The 12921-nt window shown below is 41.8% G+C and overlaps 1 pseudogene; it reads right to left on the reverse strand.

The window, feature by feature from the left end:
- Positions 1-268: 268 nt before the first annotated feature.
- LOC119521736 lies at positions 269-1087 on the reverse strand (annotated as a pseudogene).
- Positions 1088-12921: the final 11834 nt, after the last annotated feature.

Genomic DNA, 12921 nt, shown 5'->3' on the forward strand with positions numbered 1-12921 from the left:
AAAAACCTAACAATGTTTACAGTTTTGTCAGGGTGAGGTCCCCAAGCTTGGTGGTAGATTTCCAAGAGGGACTAAACGGTGGAAGGTGGAATGTCTCAAGAACTGTTGTTTGGCTCTTCAGGTGGGTGGGTTTCCCGGGCTTTGTATCACAGCTACCTTTTTTTTTTCTTTTTTTTCTTTTTTTTTCCAAACAGCTACCGAATCCAAAGGAGCAGTCCAACCAATGCTAATGCTAAACAGTTCTTTTTTTTGATGGTTGTTTGAGGTCTTAATCCTTTTCTCCTTCATCATCTGTTTCTCTCTTCCTCTTTTCTCTTTTCCCACTTTCTTCCTCCTCTTCATTTTTATCTTCATCCTCATTGTCTTTGTCCTCATTAACTTCTCCATCGTGGCCCAAATCTTCCTCCTCCCCGCTGACTTTGTCTTCATCTTCTTCCCCTTCTACATCTTTGTCTTCCTTTTCATCCACTTCATCGTCAAGCTCTTGGTCCTCACCATCCTGGTCCTCACCATCCTGGTCCTCACCATCCTCATCCTCCTTGTCCTCCTCATCCTCCTCATCGTCTCCTTCTTCATCGTCCTCCTCTTGGTCCACACCGCCCACCTCGGCGTTGGGGTCGGGGTCTTTCGGGTCCGGGCGGTCGCAGCCATCCAGGTGGGTCACGTGGGGCAGGAGCCTGAAGATGCTCTCTGGGTAGTCGTTCTGCTTGGTGACCTCACAGTCGAACAGGTTCAGGCTCTTCAGACAATCCAGCTTTTTCAAAGGTTCCAAGGTGCTGATGTCTTTCAGTTTATTTCCACTTAAGTTTAGATGTGTGAGATTCGGAAGTTTTTCCGCTCACGTGTGCAGACCTCCAAAGATCCTGTTGTCACTGAGCTCAAGCTTTGTCAACTTGGGTAGTTTGGGGAGACGTGAAACTGAAATCAAGCCTACATTGATTAAGCTGAGGAACTCCAAGTTCACAAATTCAGCTGTTAACGCCTCAATTTTCCCATCATTTGATTCGCAGTTGTCCAGGACAAGTTCTCGAACCTCCGCCGGGGTCCGGTTCCTCAGCTCCAGGTGGATCCTCCTTTTCATGTCCATGGTTCTGTCTTCCCGCCTCTTCAAACTTAACTTTCCGCGTTGGTGGGGGCGGAGCGAGGTGGTGGGAGGGGGCTGCTGGCGCGTTGGCGCGGCCCGGGGGGTGGGCGGCAGCCGCTGGCGGAGCCCCCGAGCCAAGCTACTCGGGAGAACTGAGAGAAGCCGTGGGGCTTGGTTACATTCTAGTCGCTTACCATTCCCACCGGGAAAATAGTCTTTTCCCCAATAACACCAGCAAAATTATTGGGTATGAAAGTTCTTGACCCACTTTTGACCAAATCTTTCTCTTTTAACCAATCTGCCTTTGTGTGTTTGGACATATGACTATAACCATATGGAGAATGTATCTGCAAGTGATGGTCGGCTAAAGGAAAGTTGGGAACTGTTACCAAAACAAACAAAATAAATGGATTGGGCAGACAGATCACAGACTTCTATTATTTACCAGCAGATAGTTGATCTTGTAATTTATTGTCCAAACCCAGTTGCCTTTGAGTGTGAAAGGAGGTGTTATGAATAATTACATCAGGGCAACACACATAAACAGAGACATGTGATCACCTTATCTACAGGATATCACATGTGAAGATGAGGACTAGCTGTTGGCCCTTGTGTTTGTAATCAGATGAAAGGGTTAGGATGGTGGGATAGGAGAGTGGATTGGGAGTAGTTGACAGGAGCAGTTCTGATAGAATGAGAAGGAAAGAAGCCAGGTTGGAGTGGGATGAAATTGAAAGGAGGTGAGAAATTGGAGACAATGTGTGGACACACCTCTCTTAAGATGGGTTGTGAAGGACAGTACAGAGATAAGGCCAAAGCAGGAGGAAAATATGTGGGAGAAAGATGAATTTTAATGGTGCAGCCACTGTAGAAAGTGGTATGGCAGTTCCTCTAAAAGTTCAATATAGAATTACCTTATGACCCAGCAATTCCAGTCCTAGGTGGATAAGCAAAGAAACTGAAAACAGATACTTGTACACCAATGTTCATAGCAGCATTATTCACAACAGCCAAAAGGTGGAAAAAGTCCAAGTGTCCATTTAAAGCTGAATGGATAAACACAACATGGTATATACATACAATAGACTATTATTTGTCTATAAAAATGAATGAAGTTCTGATATATGCTACAACATGGATGAACCTTAAAAATACTTTGCTGAGTGAACTAAGCAAAGCACATAAGACAAATACTGTGTGATATTATTTATACAAAATGTCTAGAAATAGGAAATTTATAGACAGAAAGTTGATTTTGAGGTTACCAGGGGATGGGGAGAGGGGAAATGGGGAGGTGTCACTGTTGGGTAAAGTGTTTGTAAATTTTGATATAAAATTTTTTTAAAATTACAGGGGAAGGAAAGAATGACTTTTAAGAATGGGAGAATAATGTGAACTTTAAGAGAGAGAGCATAACTATTGAAAGAAACTCTCAGAGGCAGGAAGGACAAGGATATGAAGGAAGGGGTAGGGTAAGCTGCCCCTTTGTAACAGGAGGAAAGAAGGGGAGGATGGAGCAGGTGCAGATGAGCTGATAGAATCAGTGGACGGAAAATGAGATGCTCTTGTCTGATGGCTCCTCATTTCTCCAAACAAAAGTCCATTTGCCAAGATTGGGGCTTGAGAACAGAATAAGGGGTTGAAATAGTCACTGTAGCAGGATGTTTGGTGACAAAAATGTACCAGAGAGAAATGTACCAAGGTTGCTTGGCAGTGTGGTGCATCCAGAGGACCTGTCCATGGATGAGAGCAATCATCGGAATTCTCTCTTGATGCAGGAGCCTAAGGAAGGCTGGCAGAAATATGTTCAACCGATGCCCATAGGGATGGTGACAGACCTCTTCCTTCATTCCCCAAAACTCAAAGAGGCTGGACACATTTCCCCTCCCCACAGTCTGAGACTGTCCTGGGGACAAGGGTCAGCTATAATGCAATTAAGGAACTTGCGAATAGTCAAGCTCCAGGGGGCGTCTGGAGTAAGGTGGACTCACTCCTAAATGAATGACGGCATTTGCACAGAGAAATATTTTCAAAATCCCTCTTTCGGACTGTAGGAGGTAGCTGGCTGCTGAAGTCAGGTCGAGGTAGAATTTGCCACAACTTACAAGCCTTTCTCTGGAGCTCTCAAGCCAGCACACTGTCCTAGTCAGCATCTGCTCCTGTAAGCTCCATGAGAACGGGGCGCTGGGTGTTTGCCATAATCTGCAGGGATTTGGCACTATTCCTGGCACCTAGAAGATATTTAGTTCATGTTTGTTGCAAGAGTGGGAGGCACTCTGGAACCCATGAACTTTTACCTCACACATGGAAGCTGAAATCTTTGTGTTTTCATCCTAGCTGGTAGTTTGCCATTTAAGAGATTCGTGTTGGGTTTTATCACCTCCCACCCTTGAACACAGTGGTCTTTTCATCATAGACATTTGAAAATTAAGTAAAATCGTCAAGTGAAGATGTCATAAAAGGAAATTCTGATGGATCCGCCTTGTTTTCTTTCCTTTTAGCATTTAAATAAAAGGATCTCTCTTCTGTACATGGACAACTTACTGGGGCTGCTGAGAAGCAGAGATCTGATTTAATCAGGGGTGTTCTCAAACCCTAAGGCTAGAGAATTAGAATCGGAGGTAGCATTGACCCTGCCACCATCTGGCTTCTGTAAGGTCCCATCCGGCCCACAGAGACCTGCTTGACTAAAACACAAGGGTCACGGCCTCCAAGTCCCGCATTGAGTCATCCTCGGGGTGGCTGACTCCACAACAAACGTCACTTAAAACTTCCCTTTCCCCCACCGCAGAATGCCATGATTATGCATCGAGCTATTGCTATTTACAGATCTCTTAGCACAGAGAGCATTACACAGGCAGTGACACAGAATTACAACCATCTAGACATATGGTTTGGATAAACAAAGCACAAAGCACAAATTAACCATGGTTGACTATAACTCCGGCTCTCTGCTCCCCAGGGAGGGACTTTAGTGAAACTGCCAGTCAGAGGAAGCAATACATATCGGGAAGTATAGTACATCCAGCATGGTTTAGACAAATGCTAAGCCTTATTTAATGCTTTTCAGAGTGCCAGAATACGATGGCACCAACCTGTCTAGGAAAAGTTATAACTCGGTGCCAGTTTCCTATAAATAGTAACTGTACTCCTACTGGATTCCACGCCTGTGTGCTCCCAGACCAAAGAATGCTTTTCATTTGATCACCTTGCTTTCACTTCCCGTGTCTCTAAAGGGTCAGGTGCCTTGTGCATCAGGATGTCAAAGCAGCACGGAGTTGGACACAAGTGGTCTCCTCTGAGTAAATACTCCTCAACTTCTGCTGTGGTCTTTCTGCTCTCTGGGCTCCTCTCCTTGTCTGAAGAGAAGGGGCTCCAACCCCATGCTGAGCTCAGCCAGCCCCATGGGTGTCATTAGGAGTGAACTGGGTTTCCTTTCTGGCAGGAAGGGGTCCTCTCACTGCCCATATTCTGTATTTCATGAGAATTTCTTCCAGGACAGGAAACTTTCTGTGTGAGGTCCTTGGCCTCATCCTTGACACACGAACCTTATAAACTTTGTTTAAGAATAAGGAGTCTAATATTTGCTTTACATAACACATTTGCATAGCTTTCCAAAGAAGAGAAAAAAATAAATAACCATAGTGAAAGGCTCCTATTTGGCTTGCATGTTTGTACTGGAGTTTTTCAAATTAAAAAAAAAAATTCCACAAAACACTCAGCTAAATATATATCAACTTTTTCTCTTGTCTTTGGTGGCTTTTCAAATACACATTATTTACTTATTTTCTCTTTCTCTCTCCCTCTCTCTCTCAAGTCACACAAATACACACACATTCTCACACACATACTTTATAAAAATTAAAAATTAAAAATTTGAGTCCCTCTTCCAGGGGCTTACCTGGGAGAAGGTATGCACTTATGGCCCCAGAACTACTTGGGTAAGGGCTATACAGTGTTAGATAAACCTTTAAGGTTTAATGTCTTATGAGTTGATAAACCTTCCAGACTTATTGTTTTATTAGTGGTCTCTGATATTTTAACTATACACACATAAAAAGTTCTGCTCTATAAGACTCAGAGAGGAATGATCCACAGGTTCAGATGACCAAAGGGAACTAATGGTGCTTCCAAGAGTTGTGACAGGTGCATTGAATCTCTAATGCCCTTTGACTGAAATCCCAGATGCCAACTTCCAGAACAGCATGATCATTTTGTGTCACGTAATTTCTGTGGGATCCACTCAAGTGGCTCTGACAGCTTCCTTCTTGCAAAGCTTGGACAGCAGGACCTTCTCCCACCTTGACCCCACATGGCTGTTTTGACATGTCTCTGTGATGTCATTTTCACATCTTATTTCTAACCCTCTGAAGTGAATAAAGAAGACTACTGAATCACTGTCTGTCACGTTAATTTGGCCAAACTGAAATAGGGGAGGACAAGAGCTGAGATTCCTAGGGCAAAGCTAATGGATTTACCAAAGCCACTTATGTGGATTCAACAATCAATCCAATCAATTCCATTCAATTCAGCTAATGTTTACTGAGTGCTTCCTAGGAAAGAAGTCCTTCTTCCAATCCCTGTAGACAATATAGTAAAGGATCTCTGCCCTTTTGAAGCTTTGAAGCTCCAATCTAGAAGGGGAGAATTAGGAGAAAATAATCCTAATAGCAGGAAGGTAGCTATGACAGGGACAGGAGGACCTAAAAGAGGGAGGAAAAGGTAAAAGTGTTTCCAAATCTAGAGAGGTGGTAGAGATGTTGATCGGGTCTTAATCCTACTTGTATCTTTCCATCTCAAGAGTCAAATGAAAATATCTCCAAGCATATTGAAAATAACATCTGGTCACACTGGACTCCAATAGACATCGGATGTGTTTCATTTGGCGTCTATGTAAAAGAGATTATACAAATCCATAAAGAGGGATTTTTACATTTAGGCTCATGTGACATTTATTAGTAACACATTCCATATGCATTTACAGATGTAAATTCCATAAACTGGAATTTCTACAGGCTAGCTGTAGATGACTGATGTTTGTGGGAAATCCCTCGGGGGATTTAGGAGTGGATGGGAAGGATGAAGCCCTTGGCTCAAAATAGACAGGAACCAAGGGTATCCAGGGTCTAGGCAGAGTTGACCACATATATTGTGATCTCTTCTCTCTGAGGAGCTGAACTCAAACCACTTTCTTGACCTCACATTGTTGTTCTCCAGATTCAAAGTTCTGTGGGGAGAAAGAAGTTGATTGCTCTGGTTTATGACAGGGGCCCAATGCTTGGTTTACAAGACTGAAGAAGAGACAAGTCACAAAAATGAAATCAGATGTCATTATTGGAGGTAAAGTGGGTGGATGCCAGGTGGCCAAGATGCAAAGAAGTCCACCATACTTAGTGGGTTAACTATGGTGTTAATACCAAAAAAATTAAGTCATGGACACTGAAGTCAAGGGATATACAATTTTTGTTGGAGAGAGGATGTATAAATAATAAACCACAAAACAAAGGGGAATGTGACAAGAAAGGAGAGGTGAAGAAGTAGCTCCAAGGGAGAACGGAGTAGGGATTTTGGTTTTTGGTCAATATGCTCAGCTAAACTGAGGATAAACTCATGGTGATGCTTTGGAGGCACAAGATGCATCTGATGAACTCATACACATGGCTGAGCCCATGAAGGGATTCAAGTCAGCAATCAATTTGACACAAGGTTAACTGCAAGTCTATTTTGGAGTTATGACACTTTTTCCTTATTGACTCAGGTATGAAGGTGATCCACCACCTATTCTTTACCTCTCCTCACTAAGTCCCCAAAAAGTGTGGGGTATGTATGAAACTGCACTCATACACACACATGTCCACATGTGTCTGTTGGAAACTGTTGCCTAAATCCCCCATCCTCCTGTCCCCAGAAGAATTTAGTATCTTTTTCCTGAGTTTTCATTGTGCCTTATCCATTTCTCTAAAGTTACACCTGCCACATTAAATTACAATGACCTGTGGTGGATGCTGTCTTATCCATCTTTGCATTCTCTGTGCCTAGCATAGGACCTGCTACTGAGTAGGCCTGTGATAAATGTTGAATGAATGCACATAGCTGAGCATATACATCCTCAAATCTTAATCTTGTCACTCGTTGGATGTAATAAAATCTTGCCGTTTCGCATTCTAACTAGTTTAGCTCTGTACTGCTCGTGTGTAATTTTGTTGGTGGGTTTTGTTATTGGCCTTCATTGATCTTTCAGTCCTAGAATCACAGATACTGCTATGTGCTGGCCTAAATCCTTTCACTAATTTTCTTGGGCATGCAGTAAGACTACATTTCCCACCTTCCCTTGCAATTAGGCATGGCCATGTGACTTGGTTTTAGCCAATGAAAAGGAAGAGGAAGTGAAGTGTAGCACTTACAGGACTGACCCATAAAAATGTTGCACACTATCATTCTCTTTTTTCTCACCTACCAGCTGAGTGGAGAGGACACCAAGGTTCTAGAGCTGTGTTCTATTCACTAGCAGCCTTTAACTATATGTGGCTATTTAAATTTAAATTAATTAAAATGAAAGAAAGTTTTAATTTTATTTTACTTTAATAAAATTAAATATGAATTGCTGGAGTCCAGGCCATGAGCACCAATTCCATAAATGGAAGACACAACAGAGGCTTGACTGTCAGCTTTGAAGGACTTAAGCCTTTAGAGCCTGAAGATTTGCAGTATAGGACATATCCATTATCACAGAAAGTTCTACTGCACAGTGCTGCTCTAGAACAGGGTGACATCACAGAGGGATACAGGCTGGGTCCCTGAACAGTGCACAAGCCTCCTCCTCACTGCCATCACTACCACTGGTTGGGCTTCATGAGAAGAAATAAACTTCTGTTGTGTTGAACCCTTTAGATTGGGGAGTTTATCATTCACAGTGGCTAGTGATCCCTTATCTGATACAGCAGTCATGTGTTACTGCACCAAGTCCTTTAGTTGACTTCTCTTTTGATAGATGCTGGACAACAAATCCTGGTTGGAGAAGCATATGAATTGCTGGAGTCCAGGCCACGAGCACCAATTCCATAAATGGAAGACACAACAGAGGCTTGACTGTCAGCTTTGAAGGACTTAAGCCTTTAGAGCCTGAAGATTTGCAGCTCTTACTCTCTGTGTAGCCTTACTTATGCATTGATATAAACATGCCTCTGCAACCTTCTCATCTACATAGAAGACCACCCTGACATCTTCAATGCGTAGATGACACTAAAGTGAACAGAAAAATTAGCAATTCTGCCAGATCACAATCCCAACATCTCAGACAATGGGGTCTGAAATTCCCAATAGTCTATGAAACGCTATAAAGCAATATAATAACTTCAAATTACCATTCCAAAAATCCTTTCATAGTTTCATGTTGCACTTGGAATAAATTCCTATCCGTTGGAATGGACTTCAGGCCCTCATCACCTGGTCCTGCCCATCTTCTTGACCTCATCTCTTATCAATCTCCCCCTTGCTTACCACGGTCACCATGCTTCAGTCTCGCTGGATTTCTTTCTGTTCCTTGAAGATACCACAATACTTCTCACCTTTGGGCCATTGCCCAGAATGTTCTCTGTCTTCCCACTCTTGAGGGCCAGAGCCTCTCTGCTCTGGCTTGCAGCTATGTACTCAGCTCCAGACACAGTGGGCAGCAGGAGGTGCTCAGAAAAGGTGTGCAATACACACAATGGAATAGCATTCAGCTGCAAAAAGGAATGAAGCTCTGATACATGCTACAACATGGATGAAATTTGAGGATATCACATTGAGTGAAAGAAGCCAGACATAAAAAGATAAATGTTGTATGAAATACCTGGAATAAGCAAATATAGAGAAAGATAGTAGATTACAGGTTTCTAGGGGCTGGGGTTTGGGGGCGAGGGCAGAGTTAATGCTTAATGGATATAGAATTTCTGTTTGAGGTGATGAAAAAGTTTGGGAAATGGATGTTGGTGATGGTAGCATAATATTGTGAATGAAATTAATACCACTGAATTGTACCCTGGAAGGCAGTTAAACTGGAAATATTTGAGTTTTCTGTATGTTACTATAATGAAAAAGTTTGGAAAAACAATCACATAGAACACTGCAAAAAAAAGAAAAAAAAAGGAAAAGAAAAAAGGTGTCACATGAATTTCTTGAACATTCTGGCAGAGTGGATCATTTAAATTTTTAAGAATGATTTAATGATCAGACATATTACTAATGAATTATAATTAATCAAATTTTATAACTTTGAGAATTTCATTATTTTTCTTTGATACTATTGGAGATTTTTATCCATATTAGCCACTTTTACTGTAGATTCTATAACTCAAAAAATCCATAAAAATTGCTGCATAGCCCTTGTGGGGGAAATATATGTGTGTGTGTGTGTATATGTCAGCACACATGAGACAATCTTAAGGCTACTGATTTGTGGGCTCAGTTTCTAGGGAATAGCATCTTGTGAGTGTCACAATATGTACTTAAACTTGCAAAGGTAATTAATTGCTTCATCACAAAAATATTAATACATCTTGATTGTATAATTACCCCACTAATAAGGATGGTTAAATGATGCTACGATTCCATACGCTGATATTTGTGCTAAATTTCAATTACTGACTCCAGGTGACACTGTCTCAGAGAGGGAGATGGTAATGTATTAAACACATTGTCGGCTTTATTCTGAATGATGTCGCCTTCAGAATCTATATCTCTGAGCCTATCATGGATATTTGGTCTACAAAGTTTAGTGTATTCAAACACTGGCACATTTTATTTTAGAATGTGTGGAGGGGAGAGAAATATATTAGCAGCTATTTTTTTCCATAAGATTTCTACTCACGTTAGTTTTTAAAAAAACAACCTTTCGTTTTATGGGTCAAAGCAACACAATTGTTATAAGCTATCTTTAGAGTTTTAATTTTTTAAAGTTCACAACTTTGCCCTCTTTCTGATATTTCTTCTACACAATTATACTGTTGACAATGTAGAAGATTATTTTAGGAGGTACATGGACAGACTTTTCTAATTTAATGGCTATTTTCTAATTTAATAGCTATGTTTTCAGTGAATTTTTTAATGGCTCACAATTTGTGGCAAATGATCCTGATTTCCCATTAGAGTAGAGATAAAAAAAGTTTCCTTTTTAAGTAAATTTAAGTGAAAATGTGATTCATATTTTAAGAAAAATGTTAGTTAATTGTGGTGCTGATATCATACGGATCTAGCAAAAAATTCTGAATGTGATATGAAAATGACTAATGTTCAGGAGACTGTTTTGCATATCTGAATACTGGAAATGCTTAGCCAAGCCACTTGATTTCTTAATTTCTGTTACCAGTATTTGGTACCTGCCGACAGCATTTTTTTTTTTTTTTAATCGCCTTTTGCTTTGTTCAATCTCTGGCAAAGAGGGAATGGTTTATGGATGACTGTGCAATGCCTGAGTCTTGAGTAGGAAATAAAGACACGTCTTCAGGGACACACACGCCTATTCCTTGAATGTCGAAGTAAAAACGATCAGTCAACTCAGGCGAAATGGTTTATCCAGTTGTGAATACAAAGTTGCTTTCCTTTCTGTGAGCTGGAGTCAAGTTTTAGAATCACTGAAGACTCTGTTCATAGAGCACGATGTTCCTGCTTCCTTGTTCAGCTGTGTCGCCTCCACTCAGCTACTTCCTGAGACAGGACCCAGGTGTAGAGGCAGGCACTTCCTGAGGCCCCCCACCAAGGCTGGCTTCTCTTCCCCAGCCCCCCACGGGCCCCCACTCCGACGTCGGGTCAGCTGAGAATTCAGTGATCTGTCTAACCACAGTGACTCACATAATCTCCAGTTGCTCTGAGGCTGGGACAAATTTCCCTAACAGGAAGACATATTTTAAATGATGACACGAGTGATGGAAAGCTCTCAGAGGACCTTGATTTGGAATGAGCAACCAGAACTTCCAAAACGTACCCTCGTTTGTCCAGTCCCTTTCGTTCCGGAATTTAGGAGGGCTGGTCAGGGTGGGAGTTCCCAGACGGTTGCCAAGAATTTCTCCTCCAGGGCCCTGTAGTGATGACCAAACAGTAACGCTCAGTACATGTGAGCACTTCCAGGCTCTGGAAGGAAAAGTGGGGTGTGAGAAGGCAAAAATAAAATAAAATTAAATTAAATTAAAAATAGTAAAAGAGTGAAACAAAATTTTAAAATCCCTCAAAAATTGCCTTCACTTCGAAGATGTTTCTCAAGCACCCAAAGGGAAGAGGAACTGCCCCAACACTTCATGACAGCATCTCAAATGTTTCCTCCCCTACCTGTAGTTGTGTCTCCCCTCCCCACAAAATTAGAAAGGAAACTTTGAGTTCTCAAGATAAAAAGGAAAAAAAAGAAAAAATTGGAAGGCTTGCTCTACTGAGAAAACCTGTGTGCTGCACCCACCATGGATGTCTTTCCGTAACCTCAGTTCAGAACCAAACTCATCTTATTGCACTTGGGACCAGCTCTCCCTGATATTTCTATGTCTGGAGGTGGCCCTGTTGTCTCCCAGGGGCCCAGGGACCTGTAGTTATTGCTCCTTCACCGTCCATCAAATGCTTAGCCCTGGGAGGTGGGGGACAGAGGCTCACGCTTGTCCTCCTCATGGTTGGACTCATCCTTCCAGCTCCCAGACCCTGGCCTTGGCTGTGCTTTGCCAATTGAAGCTCTTCCCTGTTTTCTCATGGTTGTCTGTTTCCAACACTTCTTGCTGTTTCCTCCTCGAGGTCCTCACTCATTCTGGTTCAGATGGGAACCTGGGAGGTCCCTCCTCACCACTCCACCAGCCCAGTCCTGGTCCAGTTTGTCCTGATTCCCCATCCACAGTCATCCACAGTCATTCTTCCTGAGTTTGGGTTTCCATCTAGCTGGCTCAGAACGTTGTTTTCATTCAGCATCTACTGCAATAGGTTTGACCTCTCTCATTAGACTATAAGCTCCCTGAGGGCTGGAAATGCCACCCCATCTGGTTATCCCTCTGCTATACCCAGCAGCTTCACATACATAATTACCTGTTCAATGGATGATGAATGGTTCCCAGCTAGATTTGAAAGATAGAAGAGAACCACAAGCAGAAGCGGTCTGAAGAATGAATCCTTATTTTAGATCCTACTGAGTCTTTCTGTCAAGGACTCTTTGGACTATGAAAACAGGAACAATTATGGTGTAAATGGACTTTGAAAATAGCAATAATTAGGTAATTAAAAATGTACTTCGGTTTCATTATGGTGTCCATAAAATTCCACCATCGAAAAACAAACTATTTTAACATATTTTACTTAATATAACTCATGTAATTGTGATTTTTATGTTCCACCTAGTTATGCAGTTAAGTAGTACATGGCTATTTCTTACAATTAAACATTGCTAAAATCTGCCACCAGTTCAGAACACAGAGTATGATATATTTTACAACTTTTTATGCTAAACAGTAGACACAGTTAACATTATATTCATTTAATTCCATTTTAATTAGTCGGATAATATTTTTAAATGTGAATTTAGGCCTAACTAGAATGGCACATTACTTAAGGTTGTTTCCTTTCAAATTATGTATCTGTAACTTGTTGCTGTTTCTTTACCAAGAGTTGAGAATAAGGTTGTGGGTTTTCCAGTTGTCTATCCAATGTTATCCCTCATGGGGCAAATGCATTCCCACACTATCAGGAATTCCTCCTCACTATTCCCCTTGAAGAATTAACCCCTAGGGGCTCTCGGGACGGGATCCACGCATTGCTGGGACTCATGAAAGAGTGTGGGGCCAGAGACATAGGGTACAGGAGAGGGTCAGACTCCCAGTGTACCAGGGACA

Source organism: Choloepus didactylus, chromosome 27 (genome assembly GCF_015220235.1).
Source record: "Choloepus didactylus isolate mChoDid1 chromosome 27, mChoDid1.pri, whole genome shotgun sequence".
Classification (NCBI taxonomy): Eukaryota; Metazoa; Chordata; class Mammalia; order Pilosa; family Megalonychidae; genus Choloepus; species Choloepus didactylus.